Raw genomic sequence first — 25,258 nt, 5'->3', positions numbered from 1 at the left:
TCTTCTGGAGTGTACAGTTCTGGAGGTTTCACCTAGGTTGTGCTTCACCTGGATATCCGTATCCAGTTCTGTATAATTCACCTGTAGTGCTGTGTTCGTTCTGGATGGTTGACCTGGAGCAGGGAGTCCAGTTCTGGATGCCTCTCCTGGAGTGCTGTGCCCAGTTCTGGAGGCTTCACCTAGAACCCTGTGTCCTGTTCTGGAGGCCTCTCTTTGAGTCCTATGTCTAGTTCTTGAGGCCTTACCTGGAGTGTGTTGTGCAGTTCTGGCAGCCCTGTCTGGAGTGTTGGACCCTGTTCTGGGGGCGCTGCCTGGAGTGCTAAGTCCAGTCTTGGAGGCCTGTGCCAGTTGTTTAGTCCTCTTCTGGAGTCCATTGCCCAGCCCTGTAGGCCTCTACTGGAGTATAATGAACATTTCTGTAGGCTTCTCCTGGAGTGCTGAGATGTGTTCTGGAGGCCCTGCCTGGAGTGCTGGTCCCAGTTGTGGGGGCCCTGCCTGGAGTGCTGGTCCCAGTTGTTGGGGCCCTGCCTGGAGTGCTGGTCCCAGTTGTGGAGGCCCTGCCTGGAGTGCTGGTCCCAGTTGTGGAGGCCCTGCCTGGAGTGCTGGTCCCATTTCTGGAGGCCCTGCCTGGAGTGCTGGCCCCATTTCTGGAGGCCCTGCCTGGAGTGCTGGTCCCAGTTGTGGAGGCCCTGCCTGGAGTGCTGGTCCCAGTTATGGAGGCCCTGCCTGGAGGGCTGGTCCCAGTTTTGGCAGACCTGCCTGAAGTGCTTTTCCTCGTTTTGGAGGCCCTGCCTGGAGTGCTGGTCCCAGTTCTCAGTTGTGGAGGCCCTGCCTGGAGTGCTGGTCCCAGTTGTGGGGGCCCTGCCTGGAGTGCTGGTCCCAGTTTTGGTGGCCCTGCCTGAAGTGCTGGTCCTCGTTTTGGAGGCCGTGCCTGGAGTGCTGGTCCCAGTTCTGGAGGCTGTGTCTGGAGTGCTGGTCCCAGTTCTGAAGGCCCTGCCTGGGGTGCTGTTCCCAGTACTGGAGGCCCTGCCTGGGGTGCTTGTCCCCCCAGTTCTAGAAGCCCTGCTGGAGTGCTGGTTCCAGTTCTCTAGGCTCTTCCTGGAGTGCTGGATCCAGTTCTGAAGTAATCTACAGGAGTGCTGGGTCCAATCCAGGAGTCCTCGGTTGGAGCCCAGTGTCCATTTATGTAGGCATCTCCTGGACTCCAGTGTAGACCTCTTCTGAAGTCCAGTGTCCAGTTCTCAAGGCCCATCTGGAGTGATGTTCCCAGTTCTGGAGTTCTCGCCTGGAGTGCTGGAGACCTTGGTTGGAGTCAAGTGGCCAGTGTTCATTTCTGAAGGCTTCCTCTGGATTGCTGGTCCCAGTTCTGGAGGCCCTGCCTGGAGTGCTGGCCCCAGTTCAGGAGACCCTGCCTGGAGTGCTGGTCCCAGTTCAGGAGGCCCTGCCTGCAGCTCTGGTCCCAGTTCTGGAGGTCCGGCCTGGGGTGCTAGTTCCAGTTCTGGAATCCCTGCCTTGAGTGCTGGGCCCAGTCCTGAACGCCTTTGATGGGTTCGGTCCTGGAGGCTTCTCCTGGAGTGCTGTGTCTAGTTCTTGGGGTGTGCCTGGAGTGCTGTGCCCAGTCCTGGGGATGTGTCTGGTGTGCTGTGCCCAGTTCCGGAAGCCCTGCCCAGAGTGCTGGTTCCAGTTCTGGAGGGCCTGCCTGGAGTGCTGGTTCCTCCAGTTATGGTGTCCCTGCCTTGGGTGATGGGTCCAGTCCTGGGGGCATCTCCTGGAGTCCTGTGTCCAGTTCTGTAGGCCTCTCCTGAAGTGCTGTGGCCAGTTCTGGACGTGTGCCTGGTGTGCCTGGAGTGCTGTGCCCACTTTGGGAATCCCAACCTGGTGTGCTAGGTACAGTTATGGAGGCCTCAAAATTCAGCACTGAATTGGAAGTATTGATATCGCCCGTAGCTCCTGCTCTATCCTTATTATTGGTGACTATGCATAGATGCCATGTTCAAAAATATACAATTTTATTTATTTCACAATCGGAAAATATGTTCAATTTGGCAACACTCTTTAAAAAACATACAACGAGTGGCAATAGTGTAGGGGTTAGTATGTGAGTCAATGTAATGCTCTTGCTCGGTGCAAAACCTTTCCTGAGCATTCTAGTTTAACATTGTAGTGGTTTAGATCAACCGCAGACAATTTACATGGATCAAAAACTGTTGTTCCCAAGGACAGCCTGTGCAATCCAAAATGCTCCAGAGTTTGACTTCTACGGAAAGGCTGAAGCACCACTTAGCCTCGTGGGGTGCTCTTGTGAACCTCTGAAACCTATGGTCCATTCATGACCTCTCTCTGTAAATTGTCTACGGTTGACCTAAACCAGTCCATTCTTATGACAGGTTGCTCCGGAAATGTTTTTGTACTGAGCAAGAGCATTAAATTGACTCGCGCACTAACCCCTGCACTATTGTCAGTCGTATGTTTTTTAATGAGAGTTGTATTGTATTGGACATTTATCTAGCGCCCTTTATCCCCATTTGTGCGGCCTCAATTCGCTTTGTGGTTGGAACACCCTTGGTGACCGCAGTTCGGTTCTAGGAGTTTAAATTAAAAGATGCATGTGTACTTTCGTTCCGGGTTAGGACCTAGGTGGACTGGTTAGGCTCCAGTAAGCAGCCCGGAGGTCAGGCACGTGGGTGGGTGCTGTTGGTGCAAGTGTAGGGTGCTAGTGCTGAAGACTCTATGTGTGCCCAGCTAGACCACATTATATTTTCGCTTGTTATCGCTGTATACTAATGGCAGAGGTGTCGATGTACGCCAGGGGTTTCAGTGTGGACGGCTATGTGAGCTGCTAGACTGGAATGGCATAGCCATAGCTGCATTCTAGGATGCCTGGATGGGGGGCCGTGCCTGCGGCCTGTGTCCACAGACGTGATGTAAGGTATACGTACCGTAGGCTTGTCTGGTGTTCGACTGCAGTGTTCTTTTTCTTGGTCCATTGTGATTGGCTGGTTTCTCTATTCGTGGCCTCCCTGGAATGAAAGTGTGAGTAGTGGGAGAGAGGCCTGGAGGGATACGGGGCCGGGGGTTGAGGGGAGGTCAATAGTGTGTCAGTGTGCCGCTGCATATGCTGCCAGCATCTGTGGGGTATTGGTGGACAGGAGGGTTGGTGTGTTTGGTCAGTGTTTCTGTGCGCCCATCGAGAGTTGAGTTAGAAAGAGGGTTTTAAGAGGAGTGAGGGAAAACCCAAGTTTTAAGTGCCTCTCTGAATGGTGATTGTCAATATTGTGAAGGTGCAGGGGTAGGGAGTTCCAGATGATCAATGCTTGGACTGAGAAAGAGGACCCGCCCAGTCTGGAGGAGTTGTAATGTGGAACAAGTTGGAGAGATGCTGTGCGCGATCTGAGAGTCCTTGAGGGCTGGTAGCGAGTGACTTTGTCTTGAAGGAATTTCGGGCCGGGGTTGTGGACGGGCCGGTGGGTGATGCACATGGTTTTAAAGGTAGTGTGTCGACCAATAGGGGGCCAATGGAGGACTCTTTGTGTAGGGCTGATGTGTTCTCTGGGCTGTACATCAATGAGCAGGCAGGCTGCAGCGTATTCGATTCTTTGCAGTTTCCTTAGCTGAAACGCTGGTGCACCTGGGGGCAGTTTACATAGTCTAAGCAGGAGCGGGCGATGGAGATGATGGCGGAGAAACGGTGAGGATAAGTGAGGTACGGGAAGATACGCCTGAGGATGCATAAATGGAAGAGACATGTTCTGGATACAGAGTTGATGTGTTGCGAGAGGGATACATACATGTCCAGTGTGCATCTGAGGTTTTTCACTGATGTGGAGGTTGCCAAATTGAACATATTTTTCTATAGCAAAATAAATAAAATGGTATATTTTTGGAACATGATGTGTATGCGTCAGGGCGGGGTGTATGCATATTCACCAATAAGAAGGGTAGGGTAGGAGTTACCAAGTGTTGCCACTACTTCCAGTTAGGTGCTGTGTTTTGACTGTAATAAGTTCCCAGGTGACGGGAGTACTCGGCCGGACCCCATTTGTATATGAAGGCCTCAGATGTAATTCTGGGTCCAGTTCTGTAGGTCTTTTCTGGAGTCCAGTGTCCAGTTCTGGAAACTTCTTCTAGAGTCCAGTGTCCAGTTCTGGGGGCATCATGCCGAGACAGGTTCCACTTCTGGAAGCAGCACCCGAGGTGCTGAGTCCAGTTCGGGGGACATCATGCAGAGGCTGGGAGCACTGAGTCCAGTAATGGGGACATCATGCAGAGACCGGGTCCACTTCTGGAAGCACCTACCTTCTTGGTTATCAGACCCATGAAGCGTGTGTCAGTTGAGGCTTTCGCTGCCACTTTCTCTCCTCCCCCCTCCCCCTTGGCTGACTCACACCCTGACACAGCCCTGTCCATGCTTCACTCTGCTATATCTGATACTCTCAATGTTCTCCCCCTGTCATGAGGATCCGCCTGAAGACCAAAGCCAAGTGGTACGACTCAGACCTTGTCAACCTTAAATGCATGTGCAGGGTGGCTGAGTGGAAATGACGTGCTTCTGAGACATCCTCTGACAAACTGGCCTGCTGCCTGCTCTAAAGGCAATACCGGCTCTCTGTACTTACCAAGAAGAGAGCTCATATCCAAGCCTGCATCTCTGCGGCATCCAACAACTCGGTCGAACTCTTTAAAATCTGCAAGGAACTGGCCAATCCTGCTGTAGTCTTTACCTCTCCTGTCCCCTCCCAGGCCCTCCGCATGGCACAGGCTTCTCACTTCATCTCTAAAACTCAGGACATCCTGTCGTCTCTCTCTTCCTCCCCCCTCCTCCCTCTACTTCCTGCTCTTCACCTAGTCCTTCTGCGGCCACCTCTCCTCCCTCCTTCTCTGCCTTTCCCCTGTTTCCCCTGTTCTCCTCAGGCGAGGTTTCTAGACACGTCCGATCTATGAAAGTTTTGTCAAAACAGGTTTATGCCTGTTCCTCCAAAACCATCAAAGACCACATTGACACCCTAGCTCCCGCACTGGCTGATTTCTACAACCACTCCTTCGTCACTAGAGTCCACCTTGGGTCCTTCCTCTCCTCCATCTCTTTCTCTACCTGTGGTGTTCCCCAGGGGTCTAACCTCTCTCCCTAACTGTTCAACCAATACTTGCCACTTCTTGCCCACTGCATTGCCGCTCTCTGCCCCAACTTTCAGTGCTATGCAGATGACACTCAACTCATCTTCAGGCTCCCTTCCGCCACCTCTTCTCCTCTCATCTCTGACTCTCTGTCCACCATCCAGGAGTGGTGCATTGCCAATGATCTCTGCCTTAATGCCAGTAAGACCGAGATTCTCCTTATCGGCACACCTGCACCCTCCTTTCCTGTTACTCTCTGGCCGGCCTCTCTTGGCCCTCTTCCTACTCCCACCTGGGAGGCAAAAAACCTTGGAGTCATCTTCGACTCCACACTTTATTTCTCTCCTCACATCTCTGACGTCTCTAAGAAGTCACACTACCAGCTGCACCTCCTCAGAGGTATTCTCCCTTTCCTCTCCTTCCCCCAGAAGCTCACTGTCTCCAGAGCTCTGGTTCTCTCTAGGCTGGACTACTGCAATAGCCTCTTTCTAAATCTACCTGCCTCTACTCTCCGCCCTCTGCTACTCATCCAGAACAGGACAGCAAGACTTGTCCTTGGCCTCAAGCCCAGGGATCGGATCTCTCCAGGACTGAAATCTCTGCACTGGCTCCCAGTGGCGGCGAGGATTAAGTTCAAAACCCTCTGCATTGTCCAAGAGGCCTTCTGGGGCCTGGGACCTCAATAACTCAAACTCCCTCTTCCTAAATATTTCCCCTCTCGAGCTCTTCACTTATCCACCTACAACTCCCTCAGGGTCAGTCGCTTCTCCAAACAGCGAGTTGGTGGTAGATCGCTTTCTTCGGCTGGGGCCTCCCTCTGGAACAGCCTCCCTGCCTCCCTTCAACTTGATGAGGACCATCTCCGGTTCCGAAAGCATCTCAAGACCTTCCTTTTTGCTTCTGCCTTCTCTCCTCCTCTCCCCTGCGGATCTCCTGTCTGAATCTGAAACTGCACTGGTCACCTGGCTACCCTCTGATCTCGGGCCCAGGTCCCCTCCCCGCCAGTTGCACACCTGCACTGCCCCCCTGGCTACCCTTGCACTCAGGGACTGTTCCTTATCCCTACAGCCCCTACTATCACTTGACACCTGATGTCTGCACTTACCCTTGCACTTGCCACCAGTTGGCCTAACTCGTATTTATTGTCCTTATTTATCTTACTGTTATCCTTTGTACTGCACTGTCCGTCCTTTTTACCCCTGCGCATTTCCCCTTCCCCCTCCCCTGCACTTGCGCGATCTCAATGCCACCTGGCCTAGTAGGATCGGTGTCTCTATCCTCCCTCTATTTCCTCTCCCTTGCCTTGTCGCACCTTGAAATACTTGTGTATAGGCACGTTATAAATGCCATATCTTATCACTTAATGGAGTGCTGAGTCCAGTTCCGGGGACAGCATGCAGAGACTGGGTCCACTTCTGGAAGCACCGGCTGGAGTGCTGAGTGCAGTTCTGGGGACATCATGCAGAGACAGGATCCACTTCTGGAAGCAGCGCCTGGAGTACTTTGTCCAGTCCTGGGGACATTATGCAGAGACCGGTTGCACTTCTGGAAGCAACGCCTGGGGTGCTGAGTCCAGTTCTGGGGACATCATGCAGAGACACGTTCCACTTCTGGAAGCAGCACCTGGGGTGCTGAGTCCAGTTCTGGGGACATCATGCAGAGACAGGTTCCACTTCTGGAAGCAGCGTCTGGATTGCTGAGTCCAGTTCTGGGGACATCATGCAGAGACAGGTTCCACTTCTGGAAGCAGCGCCTGGGGTGCTGAGTCCAGTTCTGGGGACATCATGCAGAGACAGGTTCCACTTCTGGAAGCAGCGTCTGGATTGCTGAGTCCAGTTCTGGGGACATCATGCAGAGACAGGTTCCACTTCTGGAATCAGCGCCTGGGGTGCTGAGTCCAGTTCTGGGGACATCATGCAGAGACAGGTTCCACTTCTGGAAGCAGCGCCCTGGGTGCTGAGTCCAGTTCTGGGGACATCATGCAGAGACACGTTCCAGTTCTGGAAGCAGCACCTGGGGTGCTGAGTCCAGTTCTGGGGACATCATGCAGAGACAGGTTCCACTTCTGGAAGCAGCGCCTGGGGTGCTGAGTCCAGTTCTGGGGACATCATGCAGAGACAGGTTCCACTTCTGGAAGCAGCGTCTGGATTGCTGAGTCCAGTTCTGGGGACATCATGCAGAGACAGGTTCCACTTCTGGAAGCAGCGCCTAGATTGCTGAGCACAGTTCTGGGGACATCATGCAGAGACAGGTTCCACTTCTGGAAGCCCCGCATGGAGTGCAGAGTCCAGTTCTGGGGACATCATGCAGAGACTGGGGCCACTTCTGGAAGCAGCGCCTGGAGTGCTGATTCCAGTCCTGGGCACATCATGCAGAGACCGTGTCCACTTCTGGAAGCAGCGCCTGGAGTGCTGATTCCAGTTCTGGGGACATCATGCAAAGACTGGGTCCACTTCTGGAAGCCCCGCCTGTAGCGCTGAGTCCAGTTCTGGGGACATCATGCAGAGGCTGGGTCCACTGCTGGAAGCACCGTCTGGAGTGCTGAGTCCAGTTCTGGGGACATCATGCAGAGGCCGGGTCCACTTCTGGACTCACTGGCTAGAGCGCTGTATATAATTCTCGAGATCCCACTTGGGGTGCTGCATACAGTTGTCAGGTGCCTACTTGGATTGTTGTGTCCAGTTCTGGTGGCTATGCCTGGAGTGCTTTGTATAGTTCTAGAGATCCCACTTGCGGTGCAGTATCCATTGTCAGGACCCCACTGTAGAGGCTGTGCCTGGAGTGCTGGGTCTAATTCTGTGGGCCTCATCTGGAGTGCTACGTCTAGCCTTGGTGCCTCGCTTGCAGTCCAGTGTCCAGTTCTGGAGGCCTTGTCTGGAGCCCTGTGTCGAGTTCTGAAGGCCTCATCTAAAGTTTTGTGTCCAATTCTAGAAACCTCGCCTGCAAGTTTGTGGCCATCCTCAAACTATCCAGAAGAGACCACATGACTCCAGCCCTAAAAACACTACACTGGCTCCCAGTAAAACATTGCATCACCTTCAAAACAATGTGCATAACTCACAGAGCAATCAGCGGTCAAGGAGCAGAATTCCTTCAAAAGAAAATAACAGTCTACAAACCAGCGAGACCCCTCCGATCAAGCAACAAAATCTGCCTGGAACTCAAACCATACCATAAGAAAAAACTTGGAGGCACCTCCTTCTACCACTTAGCAGCAAAAACCTGGAACAACATCCCAAAAGAAATAAGAAGCACTGAAGATCACCTACATTTCAGGAAATCACTAAAAACCTGGCTCTACAACACCACAGACTAAACCAAGAAACCGAAACTGGAAAAAAAAGGATGATTAAACCGAAAAGACACGGACATCCCTGACCCGAGAGAGTAACGCCCACAGCACCTGGACGGGTGACACCGGATAGACTGGAACACAGGCGACACGCACGGAGACTGAGTCAACTACCCCAGACAATCCCACCAACACTCTCGAACGCCCTTACTCACCGCCAGGTACCACACAGGTGTGGAATTATCAAGATATTGGCAATCACCCCACTACCTGAGAGGTTGTCACTGGCAGGTGCACTGGCCACAGGAGTATGAAGGGAGGATAAGGGGAGCTATGAGAGAGCATGTTAGAGGCGGGGGCTAGAGGAGTAAGGAACCTTGTATGCCAATCGGACCCAGATCAGGACAGAACCGCATCAGGCGAGACTACGCAAGCCGAGCGCATCAATTCAGGATAGAGACGCAAACTAACCAACCCTACTAACAATTTCACTTTCTGCATACACCTCTCAAATTCCAAACCAAAACAGAACCGAAACCTACAGCACAACAAACCGCACAAACTTCACTACATTACAACAACAAAACAAAAAACACACATAGCCTTGCACAACAGTACACAACGACTAAGGGCCGCAAACACCCCAGGCCCAGCCAACGGACCCACCGGGCTGAGGCCGCCAACAGCACATCACTGCTCTCTTGCACTTTTTCTGCTTCCTCCCACTAACTCAACCTCCCCTCCTCTTTCAGAGCCGCCCGAGCGCCAGGGGACCACTCCGGTGGTGATAGTGCGCGGTACAAATGTCCTTTAACATTAACATTAACATCTCTGGAGGCCTCTCTTGGGGTTCGGGAGGCCTCATCAGCATATGACGTCTGGCGCCTTATTCTGGACACCTCACCTGGAGAATTGTGCCCAGAAAGGCCTCACCTTAAGTTTTGTTTGCAGTTCTGGAGGCCTCACCTGGAGCAGTGTGCCCAGTTCTAGAGGCTTCACCTGGGACAGTGTGCCCAGTTCTCGAGGCCTTGCCTGGATCAGTGTGCCCAGTTCTCGAGGCCTCGCCTGGATCAGTGTGCCTAGTTCTGGGGGCCTCATCTGGATCAGTGTGCCCAGTTCTGGAGGCCTCAACTGGATCAGTGTGCCCGGTTCTCGAGGACTCGCCTTGGTTTGGTGTGCCCAGTTCTGGAGGCCTCACCTGGGACAGTGTGCCCAGTTCTCGAGGCCTCGCCTGGATCAGTGTGCCCAGTTCTGGAGGCCTCACCTGGATCAGTGTGCCCAGTTCTGGAGGCCTCACCTGGATCAGTGTGCCCAGTTCTGGAGGCCTCACCTGGATCAGTGTGCCCAGTTCTGGAGGCCTCACCTGGATCAGTGTGCCTAGTTCTGGAGGCCTCGCCTGGATCAGTGTGCCCAGTTCTGGAGGCCTCACCTGGCGCATTGTGCCCAGTTCTGGAGGCCTCACCTGGATCAGTGTGCCCAGTTCTGGAGGCCTCAACTGGATCAGTGTGCCTAGTTCTGGAGGCCTCACCTGGATCAGTGTGCCCAGTTCTGGAGGCCTCACCTGGATCAGTGTGCCCAGTTCTGGGGGCCTCACCTGGATCAGTGTGCCCAGTTCTCGGGGGCCTCATCTGGAGGGGTGCCCAGTTCTTGAGGCCGCACCTGGAGGTCTGCATCCTGCACTGGAGGCCTCGCCTGGAGTTCTTCCTACAGGCCTCCCACGGAGTGACCCCTCATGTGCTGGAGGACACGTGACAAGGGCAGATGAGACACAGCACCGGGACCGGAAGTCGGCTGAAGTTGGACATACGGGTTCGTAATTAAATAGTTAGGCCCAAACTCCCATATTCCTGCGTTCACTGCTCTGGGGCCGGGATTCCTGGAGCAGCTGAGGGGGGAGGGGGGGGTCGTGCGGAGGAGCTTCTGGGCACTAGCCCATTGTGTAAGCGATGAATGCTTCCCCGCTGTTCACGTGCCCCGGGTGGTGATTGGGCGGTTCTGGGCGCATGGGGGGGGCATCTACAGTAGAGAAGGAGGACCCCGCCCTCCACCAAGGATTAACTCGTGCATATTGGCATTTTGGGGTGGGGCGGGGGTGTTCTTTTTCCGCAGTGGGGGTAATTATCCTAGTACATAATGAGGTGTGATAAACAAGGACTCCTCCCCGTGGCCTAAACTCCTGTGCTCCCGGCCTGGGGATTGCATTAGAACAGAGCAACCAACCCGCGGGAGAAGGGGGGCGTGCTCCTTTGACCTGGCCATAGAGTGCAGCCCAGACCAGTAGGTCTGGTTTAGTGAGAGCCCCCCTGCACCTCCCCCACTGTAGCGCCCTCCCCTCTCTCGCGCCACTCACATCACACCTAGAGCGCCTGGGCACACATTCTGGAGTGGCTTCGGAGCGCCCTTCGGGTGGGTCAGGGTGGGCTGCCTCTGCGGCTTACCAGCCGCTCCCTGCCCGGCCGCGGAGGTGAGGGAAAGAGTCGGGCATCTGTGAGGGGATAAGGCCCGGCGCCGGGCTGATGGCGCGGCTGCCTTCCGCGAGGGTCCCCGTGTCAAGTTCACATGCAGCTGCCCACAGGAGCCCACGGCCAAGGTAAGAGGCGCACACGTTGCCGTTTCACATTCTTACCACCGCAACACTACTTCTCGCCCTACAATACCTGTAACTGCGCTCTCTTCCACCCCCAGCCTGGGGTCTCTAACGAGGGGGACGGGGGACAACTTGGGGAGGGGTGTTCAGCAGAGAGAACAGGAGTAGAGGCGGTCTGTAGGCAGGGCGCGGCCCCGCACTGAAAGCTGAGGCGGAGGTAGGCATTGCGAGGAAGACGAGTCCACCGACCACCAATGGGACAAGGGCTGGTCCCCAAACGTGGCTCTTACATTAGTTCGAAGGTCGTTTTGGGTCGTAAAGAGGCAGGTGGCAGCTCCCGACTGATGGAAAGTGTGCTGTAGGGGGCGGGGGAAGGAAGGAAGGATGGAGGAGCCACACAAACATTGGAGCAAGTCCTAATAGCATAATAATGATGTGTAATTTATATAGCGCCTTTATACAAAGCGCTCATCACCCAACCAAAATTGGTACTCATTTATCGACCTCGGAAGGATGAAAGGCTGAGTTGGTCTTGCCAGGATTCGAACCTGCGACCTGCAGATCGCAGCAGCGAGCGCTCAATCCGCTGAGCTATTTTACCAGGTAATAATCACACACCGCATCCTCAATAGGACCTTTCGCCTCCAGGCTCAGTGGTCCTCATTTGGGATTGCAGTAGGTGCAGTCTCGCACTGCGCTATTTAACCTACAGATCCCTAGTAGACATGTGTCCTGAATTGCAGCCCCCCCCATCCATCACCCAACATATTTTATGTGTGTGGTGAATAGACACCCCTTCCCCAAGCCCCTTTAATAGGGGCACTACTCTTTCCACCCCCTTGGCACTTCCCGAGATCCTGGAAAGAAGCAAGGGTCATTGTATTCCCAAAGGCCGGCAAACCACTGAAGGATGTTGCGCCCGTCTCCCATCAACCTGCTCTCTGGGTTATAGAAGGTTCTCCTCGAGCGCCTCAGCGACTTCGCTTCCGAGAGAAATCTACTAGCAAACGAACCATTTGGATTTCGAAAGGAGCATGCAACGACCCATCAGCTGCTGAGAGATGTGGACACCATCACCCACAGATTCAACATCAAGTCAGCGGGAATCGCCTTCTTTGATGTCACCAAAGGATTCGGCAGAGTCTGGCACAATGGCCTGCTGCGCAGGATGATCGGCCTGCGAATTCCGAACTACCCGGTGAAGACGATTGCAAGCTACCTGGGTGATCGCTCTTTACATGTCGTCATGCGATCTGAGATGTCCTCATCACGTCTCATCCGAGCAGGCGTGCTACAGGGATCGAACCTCTGACCCTTCCTATGCAACATCTCCACAAATGCCATCCCGACATCGCCACAAGACCAACCTGGCACTGTATGCGGATGATGTTGCAGTCATCTCCCAGTCGTTCTGCGAAAAGGAAGTGGCTAAGAACCTGCAAGCTGCGTTGGACGCCATCTCAACATGGCACAGCGAATGGTGGAGGGAACTCAACAGCAGCAAGACAACTGCCACACTGTTCATGAGACAGAAGACCATGGTGCACATCAGCCTCAACGGGGAGACCATCAGGTGGGAGAGCAGCAGCCGCTACCTCGTTCTGTCCATGCCCCTCCGAACAAAGATCAACGTCTACAAGGCGATCAGCAGACCTACCCTGACGAATGCCTCACCAGCATGGATGATCATCCAGGAGCGACACCGGATGAGTCTTCAGAAAGTCCTGCGAATAGCGTCTGGAGCTCCACTCTTCACAAGGATAGCTGACCTTCACAGAGACCTGGACATCGAGATGTTGGACGAACATCTAGCGAAGCTGAGTAAGAACCTCTGCCAAGCACTGGATCAGAACGTGAACTCTTTTATCAGGAGACTCACTGCCACCACTGCAAACACCTTTGACTGCTACCCGCGGCCCGTCACGGTGAAGACCCTGTGAAAGAAGCCCTACTGTGACTGGTCCACACAGACCAAGAAGAATCCAACCCACAAATTCACACTCAACCGTAGAGGATGGAGTATTGAGGCTAAAGCCTCGGTATCCAGTATTCACTGCTGTTAGATAACATCTGTCAGCAAGAAGAAGAAGAAAGCGAGCCACCCCCTCGAAGATCCTCCCCCGCACACATTAACAGCACCTGTCCAACATATCTACCTGTGTGTAAGAGAGAGAGAGAGTGAATGAGTCAGGGCAGGGAGGTGGAGGGAAAGAGACAACCAAATTACATAGGCCATATGCAACACACCTATGCAGATATCTGATGAGAAATATGTGTGTGTAACACAGCTGTGGCAACGCTGGTATGCCAACAGAGAAGCATTGAATGCTACTGTAGTGAGAAACAGGGAGAACCAGTCCGCGGGAGAGTGGGAGAGAGAGACAGACAGAGCAAGGGCACCTGAGAAAGAGTCCCGGGAAACATGTAGGGCCAGACAGACACCAAGAGAGATCGTGGAGCGATGGAAAGGGGCGGAAAGATGCGGGCCAGGAGAAGAAAACGTAACAGAGAGACGTTCCGCATGGAGAGTGAGAAAGGAGGCCAAGCAGAGAGAGGGAGAGGGGAACAAGGCATAGAGAGAGCGAGAAAGAAGGCCAGAGAGGAAGTGAGAGAGAGTGGGACAAGGCATGGATAGATCGAGACAGGAGTCCAGACACAAAGAGAGCAGGGGACAACACATGGAGAGAGAGAGTGAGAAAGGGGGTCAGATAGAAAGAGAGAGAGAGAGGGGGGGAACAAGGCATAGAGACTGCGAGAAAGGAGGCCGGACGGAAAGAGAGAGAGGGGGGAATAAGGCATAGAGAGCGCGAGAAAGGAGTCCAGACAGAAAGAGAGTGGGTGGACAAGGCATGGAGAGAGAGAGAGAGAAATGGGGGCCAGACAGAAAGAGAGGTCAGACAGAAAGAGAGAGAGGGGGAACAAGGCATGGATAGATCGAGACAGGAGTCAAGACACAAAGAGAGCAGGGGGACAACGCATGGAGAGATTGAGTGAGAAAGGGTGCCAGACAGAAAGAGAGGCCAGACAGAAAGAGAGAGGGGAACAAGGCATAGAGAGTGGGAAAGGGAAACAAGGCATGTAGAGTTGAGAAAGGAGCCCAGACAGAAAGAGGGCGGGGGGACAATGCATGGAGAGAGCGAGCGAGAAAGGAGGCCAGAACGAAAGAGAGCCGGGGGACAAGGCATGGAGTGAGAGATAGAGAGAGAAAAGAGGGTCAGACAGAAAGAGAGAGAGGGGAAGAAGGCATAGTGACAGCGAGAAAGGAGACCAGACAGAAAGAGAGGCCAGACAGAAAGGGAGATAGAAGGGAACAAGGGATGGAGAGAGAGCGAGAAAGGAGGCCAGACAGAAAGGGAGAGAGAAGGGAACAAGGCATGGGGAGAGAGCGAGAAAGGAGGCCAGACAGAAAGAGAGGCCAGACAGAAAGGGAGAGAGAAGGAAACAAGGCATGGAGAGAGAGTGAGAAAGGAGGCCAGACAGAAAGAGAGGCCAGATAGAAAGGGAGAGAGAAGGGAACAAGGCATAGAGAGAGCGAGATAGAAGGCCAGACAGAAAGAGGGGGAACAAGGCAAAGAGAGTGGGAAAGGAGAGCAGACAGAAGGAGAGAGAGAGGGGATCAAGGCAGAAAGAGATCGGGCGGGGCGGGAAGAAGGCACGGAGGGAGGGCTCGGCAGAAAGAAAGAAACAGAGCGAGGTAGAGAGAGGAGGGATGAGCACAGAGGGACAAAGATATGCGAGATGTGTAGGGAGCAAGGAGACAGCCAGGAACAGATACACGCCCAAGGGGGGCGCAAGGGTGAGAGGAGAAGAAAGACGGAGAAATGGAAGGATAGAGGGGGGAGAACTGTAGAGAGAAAAGACAGGGAGGGAAATGGGCTTGGAGACGCAGGGAGAGCTAAAGTTGACTGAACGGGGAGGAACGGGTATAGGGGAGAGCGCAGAGAAAAGGGGAACGCGCCGGTTTCAGGAGTCCGTATTTAACCTCCGGCTCACAGGTCAAGGGGAGGTGTCGCCGTGTCGGGGGAGGGACGCTTGGAGCCGAACGTGACGGAAACCATTGTGTTGGGTGTGTTTCCAGATGTTTCGCCAAGGTGAAGCGACGGGGGGGGGGGGGGGGGCTTGGGAAGGACAGTCACACATTTGTGTGCACAGCCCGAGGCTGGCGGTGTACGCGCAGCGCCACCTCTGGCTTGATGGCTTTGTAACTCCAGTGGGGGTTAAGATGGAGCTGGTTGCCAGGTAGGGATGGATGTGTGCTGGGTGCGGCTCGAAGGCCGCAAGGTATGCGTGGATTTTTTACACACACACAGCTTCAGGTAGGTACATGGGGGCGGGGCTCCACATAAGCCCTTTCTGAAAAGTTCCCAAAATAGGAGCGAGGATGTGGCCCACGTGCACAGAGCTGAAAATAGGACTTTCAGTTGCGATTCGAAGCCTCTTCCATACATGTCAGCATTATCCATTCCATTGGGAAGACTGTAGTCCAGTCATGATTTTAACTAAGCATTCTGGGACATGTAGTCCTGGATTGACCCCATACATTTATTTAATTGTTTTTTTTATAATGTGACTAATACGGTACCGCGCAGATCCGGCATTCAAACCTCTTTTGCTTTGCGTGTTCTTGCTTCAAAGACCAGTGCGTTGCCCCTGTGCTATCCTGCGTTCATAAACTCAGGATTACAAATCCCAGAATGCAGGGCTGGACTTCTGTTGGCTCCGAATGGAATGTATAAAGCATGTAGGATATTCTGACATGCTATTTCTCTTGGTCCGCCCCGGGCCTCGCTCTTTCCTCAGTGAGGCCGTATTGGGATTTTGCAGCCCATTGACCTCTTCTTTCCTTTCTTTTCTCAGGCATAGAGAATCGGGCCTCCTTCCTACCAATCGCTGGCTGCCATTTCTCTCTCACAGAAGTGATCTAGTCCAGGCTTTTCCAGCATGGATGTTCCAGTCTTCCATACGGATGGAGCTGCTTCCGCCTTTTAGGAACAGCTTCAGTTACATCTCTGAAAGAGGAGGTAGCCGTGCCATGCCACGCCCACATTTTCGAGGGTCAGTCCATTGTGTCGGAAGTGAACCTTAACTTTCTGTTTACTGTTCTGCTTAACACTCCTAACAAGCTTAACGTGCTTGGAGGAAAGGGGTACAGGGACTAAGACGGGGGACCATGTTTGAGTAAGAAGACAGGTCATCAGTTCCAGCCTGAGGACGACACATTAAGTAGTCTTCAAATCTGGCTACAAGGAATGGAAGGGGCCACACTTTCAAGAAACATGAAAGCCCCACGACTGGTGTAAGGATACTTTTGACACTCCACAACTGGAAGTCCTATTTTAAACACAGCGCAGACTACAGAAGTCTTTGACTTTCTGGCGACGATTTCTTCGACTTTTCTCTGGGGTTTTCTGTACTTAAGAACTTCTAAAAGGGCTTCTTAACTCAACCACTGTTTATAAGCATTCAATTAGGACTTACTCTTAGAAAGAGATAACTGCTGCTGTAGGGCTATGCCAGGGTGTGCTGTCATAGAGGAATGCAGAGGCGACTGAAGATCTCCAGCGTGCTAAATGGGCATGCCTTGGCATGCTGGCGTGGAGTGATGCAGAGACTGCTGCAGCTCTCCATGCCGCTGCGTGGCTATGCTGTGGCATGCTGGCCTGGAGTGATGCAGAGACCGCTACTGGGCTAGGCTGGCGTGGAGTGATGCAAAGACACCTACAGCTCTCCATGCTACTGCATGGCTATGCTGTGGCATGCTGGTGTGGAGTGATGACGAGACCGCTGCATGTCTCCATGCTGCTGTATGGCAATACGGCAACATGCTGGCATATAGTAATGCAGAGACCAATGCAGCTCCCCATGCTGCTGCATGGCATGCTGGCCTGGAGTGATGCAGAGACCGCTGCAGCTCTCCATGCTGCTGCATGGCTATGCTGGTGTGGAGTGATGCAAAGACACCTGCAGCTCTCCATGCTGCTGCATGGCTATGCTGTGGCATGCTGGCCTGGAGTGATGCAGAGACCGCTGCAGCTCTCCATGCTGCTGCATGGCTATGCTGGTGTGGAGTGATGCAAAGACACCTGCAGCTTTCCATGCTGCTGCATGGCTATGCTATGGCATGCTGGCGTGGAGTGAGGCAGAGACTGCTGCAGCTCTCCATGCCGCTGCGTGGCTATGCTGTGGCATGCTGGCCTGGAGTGATGCAGAGACCGCTGCAGCTCTCCATGCTGCTGCATGGCTATGCTGGTGTGAAGTGATGCAAAGACACCTGCAGCTCTCCATGCTACTGCATGGCTATGCTGTGGCATGCTGGTGTGGAGTGATGCAGAGACCGCTGCATGTCTCCATGCTGCTGTATGGCGATACAGCAACATGCTGGCATATAGTAATGCAGAGACCGATGCAGCTCCCCATGCTGCTGCATGGCTATGCTGGTGTGGAGAGATGCAAAGACAACTGCAGCTCTCCATGCTGCTGCATGGCTATGCTATGGCATGCTGGCGTGGAGTGATGCAGAGACTGCTGCAGCTCTCCATGCCGCTGCGTGGCTATGCTGTGGCATGCTGGCCTGGAGTGATGCAGAGACCGCTGCAGCTCTCCATGCTGCTGCATGGCTATGCTGGTGTGGAGTGATGCAAAGACACCTGCAGCTCTCCATGCTACTGCATGGCTATGCTGTGGCATGCTGGTGTGGAGTGATGCAGAGACTTCTGCATGTCTCCATGCTGCTGTATGGCGATACGGCAACACGCTGGCATATAGTAATGCAGAGACCGATGCAGCTCCCCATGTTGCTGCATGGCTATGCTGGTGTGGAGTGATGCAAAGATAACTGCAGCTCTCCATGCTGCTGCATGGCTATGCTATGGCATGCTGGCGTGGAGTGATGCAGAGACTGCTGCAGCTCTCCATGCCGCTGCGTGGCTATGCTGTGGCATGCTGGCCTGGAGAGATGCAGAGACCGCTGCAGCTCTCTATGCTGCTGCATGGCTATGCTGGTGCGGAGTGATGCAAAGACACCTGCAGCTCTCCATGCTACTGCATGGCTATGCTGTGGCATGCTGGTGTGGAGTGATGCAGAGACCGCTGCATGTCTCCATGCTGCTGTATGGCGATACGGCAACATGCCGGCATATAGTAATGCAGAGACCGATGCAGCTCCCCATGCTGCTGCATGGCTATGCTGGTGTGGAGTGATGCAAAGACAACTGCAGCTCTCCATGCTGCTGCATGGCTATGCTATGGCATGCTGGCATGGAGTGGTGCAGAGACTGCTGCAGCTCTCCATGACGCTGCGTGGCTATGCTGTGGCATGCTGGTCTGGAGAGATGCAGAGACCGCTGCAGCTCTCCATGCTGCTGCATGGCTATGCTGGTGCGGAGTGATGCAAAGACACCTGCAGCTCTCCATGCTACTGCATGGCTATGCTGTGGCATGCTGGTGTGGAGTGATGCAGAGACCGCTGCATGTCTCCATGCTGCTGTATGGCAATACGGCAACATGCTGGCATATAGTAATGCAGAGACCGATGCAGCTCCCCATGCTGCTGCATGGCTATGCTGGTGTGGAGTGATGCAAAGACAACTGCAGCTCTCCATGGTGCTGCATGGCTATGCTGTGGCATGCTGGTGTGGAGTTATGCAGAGACAACTGCAGCTCTCCATGCCGCTGCGTGGCTATGCTGTGGCATGCTGGCCTGGAGTGACGCAGAGACTGCTACTGGGCTAAGCTGGCGTGGAGTGATGCAAAGACACCTGCAGCTCCATGCTACTGCATGGCTATGCTGTGGCATGCTGGTGTGGAGTGATGCAGAGACCGCTGCAGGTCTCCTTGCTGCTGTATGGCGATACTGAAACATGCTGGCATATAGTGATGCAGAGACCGATGCAGCTCTCCATGCTGCTGCATGGCTATGCTATGGCATGCTGGTGTGGAGTGATGCAGAGACCGCTGCAGCTCTCCATGCTGCTGCATGGCTAGGCTGGCGTGGAGTGATGCAAAGACAACTGCAGCTCTCCATGCTGCTGCGTGGCTATGCTGTGGCATGCTAGCACGGAGTGATGCAGAGACTGCTACAGCTCTCCATGCTACTGCATGGCTATGCTGTGGCATGCAGGCATGGAGTGATGCAGAGACCACTACAGCTCTCCATGCTGCTGCATGGCTTTGCTGTGGTATGCTGGCATGGAGTGATGCAGGTGTGGAGTGAGGGAGAGACCGCTGCTGCTCTCCATGCTGCTGCATGGCTATGCCGGCGTGGAGTGATGCAGAGGCCGCTGCAGCTCTCCATGCTGCTGCATGGCTATGCTGAAGCGTTGCTGGCGTGGAGTAATGCAGTGGCAACTGAAGCTCTCCCTGCTGCTCGATGTCTACGCTCTGGCGTGCTGTCACAGAGTGACGCAGAGGAAACTGCAGCTCTTCATGCTGCTTTAGGGTGCTGCAGAGGCAGCTCTCCATGCTGTTGCATGGTATGCAGACAGAGTGATGCAGAGGCAATGGAAGCTCTCCATTCTGCTGAAGGTGATTCCGTGGTGTGCTGGCATAGTGGTGCAGCAGCAGCTCTCCGTGCAGGCACAGAGTGATGAAGAGGCAAAGGAAGCTCTCCATGCTGCTGTAGGGTGCTGCAGAGGCAGCTCTCCATGCTGTTGCATGGTATGTAGAGGCAGCTGAAGCTCTCCATGCTGCTCTAGGGTGGTGCAGAGGCAGGCCTCCATGCTGTTGCATGGTATGCAGATAGAGTGATGCAGCGGCAGCTGAAGCTCTTCATGCTGCTGTAGGGTGCTGCAGAGGCAGCTGTGCATGCTGTTGCATGGTACGCAGACACAGAGTGATGCAGAGGCAGCTGAAGCTCTCCATGCTGCTGTAGGGTGCTGCAGAGGCAGCCCTCCATGCTGTTGCATGGTATGCAGATAGAGTGATGTAGCGGCAGCTGAAGGTCTCCATGCTGCTGTAGGGTGCTGCAGAGGCAGCTCTCCATGCTGTTGCATGGTATGCAGGCACAAAGTGATGCAGAGGCAGCTGAAGCTCTCCGTGCTGCTGTAGGGTGCTGCAGAGGTAGCTCTCCATTCTGTTGCATGGTATGCAGATAGAGTGATGCAGAAGCAGCTGAAGCTCTCCATGCTGCTGTGGGGTGCTGCAGAGGCAGCTCTCCATGCTGTTGCATGGTACGCAGGCACAGAGTGATGCAGAGGCAGCTGAAGCTCTCCATGCTGCCGTGGGGTGCTGCAAAGGCAGCTCTCCATGCTGTTGCATGGTATGCAGATAGAGTGATGCAGAGGTAGCTGAAGCTCTCCATGCTGCTGTGGGGTGCTGCAGAGGTAGCTCTCCATGCTGTTGCATGGTATGCAGATAGAGTGATGCAGAGGCAACTGAAGCTCTCCATGCTGCTGTGGGGTGCTGCAGAGATAGCTCTCCATGCTTTTGCATGGTATGCAGATAGAGTGATGCAAAGGCAGCTGAAGCTCTCCATGCTGCTGTATGTTGGCACTGCCATGGTAGGATGACGCGGAGTGGTGCTGAAGCTGTAGTCGGCGAACAGTTTTACGATGGCATCAGGGAGGGCTCACATCTGCCTTATGCCAGCCCCATGGCCCTCTATGGGCATGGGCACAATGGAGACTTGAAGTCCTCTATGCTTACCCATTGGGCACGATCTTTCAGGGAAATTGTTAATACTAGTGTGCAACCTTGCCACACGTGTTTTCTGGGAGCAGTGACGATCATGAGCTCGTGCCCATCTGCATGCTGCGGCTGGGACGGCGCAATGTGCGTGCATTGAACAGGGTTTCATAATGGAACCGCTGCAGTTGCTATGATTGGAAGGGGTGGTTGCTGGTAGGGTGGTAGTGGATACTTTAATTGGAAGAGGTAATGGGGTATTGATTGGTGCTTTGATTGGAAGGGGTGGTTGCTGGTAGGGTGGTAGTGGATACTTTAATTGGAAGAGGTAATGGGGTATTGATTGGTGCTTTGATTGGAAGGGGTGGTTGCTGGTTTGGTGGCCCTGGATGCTTTAAATGGAAGAGGTAATGGGGTATTGATTGGTGCTTTTATTGGAAGGGGTGGTTGCTGGTAGGGTGGTACTGGATGCTTTAAATGGAAGAGGTAATGGTATATTGATTGGTGCTATGATTGGAAGGGGTGGTTGCTGGTAGGGTGGCACTGGATGCTTTAAATGGTATAGGTAATGGCATATTGATTGGTGCTATGATTGGAAGGGGTGGTTGCTGGTAGGGTGGTACTGGATGCTTTAAATGGAAGAGGTAATGGTATATTGATTGGTGCTATGATTGGAAGGGGTGGTTGCCGGTAGGGTGGTACTGGATGCTTTAAATGGAAGAGGTAATGGGGTATTGATTGGTGCTTTGATTGGAAGGGGTGGTTGCTGGTAGGGTGGCACTGGATGCTTTAAATGGAAGAGGTAATGGGGCATTGATCTGTGCTTTGATTGGAAGGGGTGGTTGCTGGTAGGGTGGTACTGGATGCTTTAAATGGAAGAGGTAATGGGGTATTGATTGGTGCTTTGATTGGAAGGGGTGGTTGCTGGTAGGGTGGCACTGGATGCTTTAAATGGAAGAGGTAATGGCATATTGATTGGTGCTTTGATTGGAAGGGGTGGTTGCTGGTAGGGTGGTACTGGATGCTTTAAATGGAAGAGGTAATGGTATATTGATTGGTGCTATGATTGGAAGGGGTGGTTGCCGGTAGGGTGGTACTGGATGCTTTAAATGGAAGAGGTAATGGGGTATTGATTGGTGCTTTGATTGGAAGGGGTGGTTGCTGGTAGGGTGGTACTGGATGCTTTAAATGGAAGAGGTAATGGTATATTGATTGGTGCTATGATTTGAAGGGGTGGTTGCTGGTAGGGTGGCACTGGATGCTTTAAATGGAAGAGGTAATGGGGTATGGATTAGTGCTTTGATTGGAAGGGGTGGTTGCTGGTAGGGTGGTAGTGGATGCTTTAAATGGTAGGAGGTTGGCAATGGGCATCATTAATCGGTGACTTGATTATAAGAGTTGGTTGTAGCCTGTACTTGAAATGGAAGGGGGTCGCTAATGGGGCATTGGGAGGTTCTTTGATTGGAGGGGGTTGCAATAGGACATGCTGCCACTATAAGCAAAGGTTGTTAATTTGCTGCTTCTAACGGTGGTTGGTGACGGGTTGGTAGTAGGCGCTTTGATTGTAAGGAGGGTTGTAGTGAGGCATTGGGATGTGTTTTGATTGGTGGGGGAGGGGAGGGGCTTGTGCAATAGTAGATGCTGCCACTGGAAGCTAATGTTGGTCATTAGCTACTACTATTGGAGGTGGGTGACGGGTTGGTAGTAGGCGCCTTGATTTCAAGGGTGGGGGGTCAGTCCTGGGTCATTAGGAGGTGATTTGATTGGAGGGCGGCTTGTGCAATAGTAGGTGCCTTGATTTCAAGTGTGGGGGGTCAGGCCTGGGTCATTAGGTGGTGCTTTGATTGGAGGGCGGCTTGTGCAATAGTAGGAGCCTTGATTTCAAGGGTGGGGGGTCAGGCCTGGGCCATTAGGTGGTGCTTTGATTGGAGGGCGGCTTGTGCAATAGTAGGAGCCTTGATTTCAAGGGTGGGGGGTCAGTAGGTGCTTCTACTGGTGGTGGTGGTTGACAGGTCAGTAGTAGGTACCTCGATTGGAAGGTGCAGGGGGGGGGTTATACATGGAGGGGTTTGCTTCCACTGTAGGGGAGATGTCTATGGCATGTATGAACGTGTTGGGTTGTATATGGTGCAGAGCGATGCACAACAGGGGGGTCACATGAGTAGCCTGCAGTGACATGGCTAGGGAGGGGCACAGGTGAGGGCAGGGAAATGACACCTGTCTATGGGCCATCGCTGCTTCCGATGACCTCTGAACTCTTATACCCCTTGATACCCTTTGAGCCTCAAACGGACCTGTACATAGAAATCCCACTGCATCCCACAAGTCCAGCATGGACCCGAGCCAGCGTCTCTCCAGCAGTGCCAGAGGCGTAGACCGGGTAGGGCCTGACCGGGCAAGGCTCACCCAGCGCTGTGTGGGCATTTACAGATGTTAATGTCACTGCGGTGGACCCAACTACATTAGCTTCAGGCCCCAGCTAGACAATCCTAGCCACGCCTCTGCTGGGGCACAACTCAGGGGTCCACGCGGGTGGATGGCATCCGCCCACTTATTTCACTGCTAGGGATAACTCAAAGCCTCTTTCCATAGGAATAAAGACAGAGAATCGGATGAGGGTAAGAAATTCAACCCTCGGAGGTCTGTCCTGCCCGCTGCCGAGGACCAGCGGCAATGCACAGAGTCCAAGGACACGCGTCCTGCTCTCCAGCCCAAGAGGCGTCTTGCTGTGGGATTGGGCGTTCAGCTTTGCAGGCGTGATGGTGTCATTTAGTAAAGGCGGGTAACGACCCATCCGTTTCCTGTGCGGGGCACAAAGAAAAGTAGCCCGCATGGGTTCCTGGGGAAAAGCTGGCTGACGACCCCTGCTTGACAGCTACATACAATTCAGTCAAACCTATCTCCAAGTCTCTACTGAACTCAAGTCGATTGATGTCTCCTTCACCCATTCCTGCAGAGGTCGCATAGAGGACACCTTAGTCTCCAGCTCGGTCTTAGCTCGCAGAGCTTAATGCACTTTCAAGTGCTATTTTACTACTCCTACACGGCGCCAAGTCCCCACCGTAGGAGTTTGAGGGCATGGAAAGTGAGTCTTTGAAAAAAAAATCCAGCTCTACGAACGACTACCAGCAAAGTAACATTTCTCGCTTTCCCTGTTGTGTGAAGGGCTGCCAACAAAACACATCCCTCTGCCGAGAAGGACTGTCACAAGAAGACATTTCTCTGGGATCAAAGTGGGGGGATTCCAGCCCAGACATGCGTAACATTAAGGGTTCCAGAATCAAGACCCGGCACTCCCCCAGTAGACGGTCCCAGAAAGTAAGGGTCCCTGAACCAGAATGTGGATCTTCTGCGATTGTTACCCCCAACAATACTGGTTCTTCTCCCATCCCAGGCATGCCCAGCAATCGGGATTCCAGAACCAGGTACACCGGCAATTGACCCCCCTACCCCCCCTACAAAAACTGTCTGGCTTTCCCCACAAGTGATCTTACTGAAACCTACGAGTTTTTCTGGAATCATTCGGTTCTGGAACCCAAAAGAGTTCTGGATTTGGGACCAGGCAATCCCTGGCTACCTGCCCAATCGTTCCTTTCGAGAGTCTGCGTGATGCATGCGCACGCGCAACCGTCCCAGAAATCTTGCGGCACTGCCATAAGCGAGAGTTCCAGAAGCCAGAACGTCATGTTCCCAACCACACACTTGCCAAATATTAAGGTTTCTCCTGAAATTAAAATAAGGCACTTCACAAAGCAGCTCCTCCCCCCAACAGCTCAGGTTTTGCAATTCGAAAGGTGCCACTACGCTCAGGGCAGCAGCCACTAATGCCACGTGGCACGTGAGTTCTGTTGACCTGTGCACGCCTTCACGTGCCAGGCCCTTCCTGCACCCCCTGTAGCACCCATGATGAGACCTCTCCAAAGACACCCCTTCCATCTATCTCTGCGATGCCACTCCTCCCTCCTTACTCCTGCCCACAGAGGATGCGTTGGGCTACGCCACTGACTACCCACTCAAGAGCACAGTCAAGGAAGGGTGGACTTTCATTTGCAGCAAGTTCCCAACTGAGTTCAGTGCTTTGCTCCTTCCCTTCAGCGCCCACCTCACTCCCACACTGGCAGTCTTTTTTTGGGGTTCGCTGGCTTTTCTCAGAATGATCTGCATGACATCCATTTGGCTCATTGAACTGGAAGGGGGCAGCAGGTTTAACACAGGCAAGCGTGGGTGCTTACTTTGATTTTCACTACAGGGGCAACATTCCCCTCGCCCCCTGTAATATGAGAAAGTAACCACGCTCTACCCTCTTCCCAGGTGGAACCGATGCACTTCTAGAGCAATTTCACAGGAGTAGTTCGAAATATCCTAAAGGTTTTACACGCTGATCTCAACGCATACTTTCTCAGCAACAGTCACCGTAACCTGCTGTGCTACCTTGCAGCTTTCTGCTTTGGGGCTGACACACCAGTTTAATGACTGCACCATTGCAGGTGGGTCCTTGATACTGCTCAACGTCGCTGCATTAGCAGCAGTGCAGTTCGTGTGCATCGCTTAAAAGCCAATGGTGTTTCAGCGCCTGCAGCATTGCCCATGCGCACAGTCGACAGCTGAAAAGTGTAAACATCTCTACGGGGGGTAACGTGTGG

The 25,258-nt window shown here is 53.4% G+C and overlaps 1 protein-coding gene across 2 annotated transcripts in view; it reads left to right on the top strand.

Moving 5' to 3' along the window:
• The window catches only part of LOC138567737 (low density lipoprotein receptor adapter protein 1-B-like), a 198,763-nt gene that overhangs the window by 145,931 nt on the left and 27,574 nt on the right, over positions 1 to 25,258 (top strand). The window lies entirely within an intron of this gene.

Source organism: Ambystoma mexicanum, chromosome 1p, assembly GCF_040938575.1.
Source record: "Ambystoma mexicanum isolate Mex_15411 chromosome 1p, UKY_AmexF1_1, whole genome shotgun sequence".
Lineage (NCBI taxonomy): Eukaryota > Metazoa > Chordata > Amphibia > Caudata > Ambystomatidae > Ambystoma > Ambystoma mexicanum.
The sequence above is the reverse complement of the archived record's forward strand: the minus strand, read 5'-3'. Positions and strand labels throughout refer to the sequence as shown.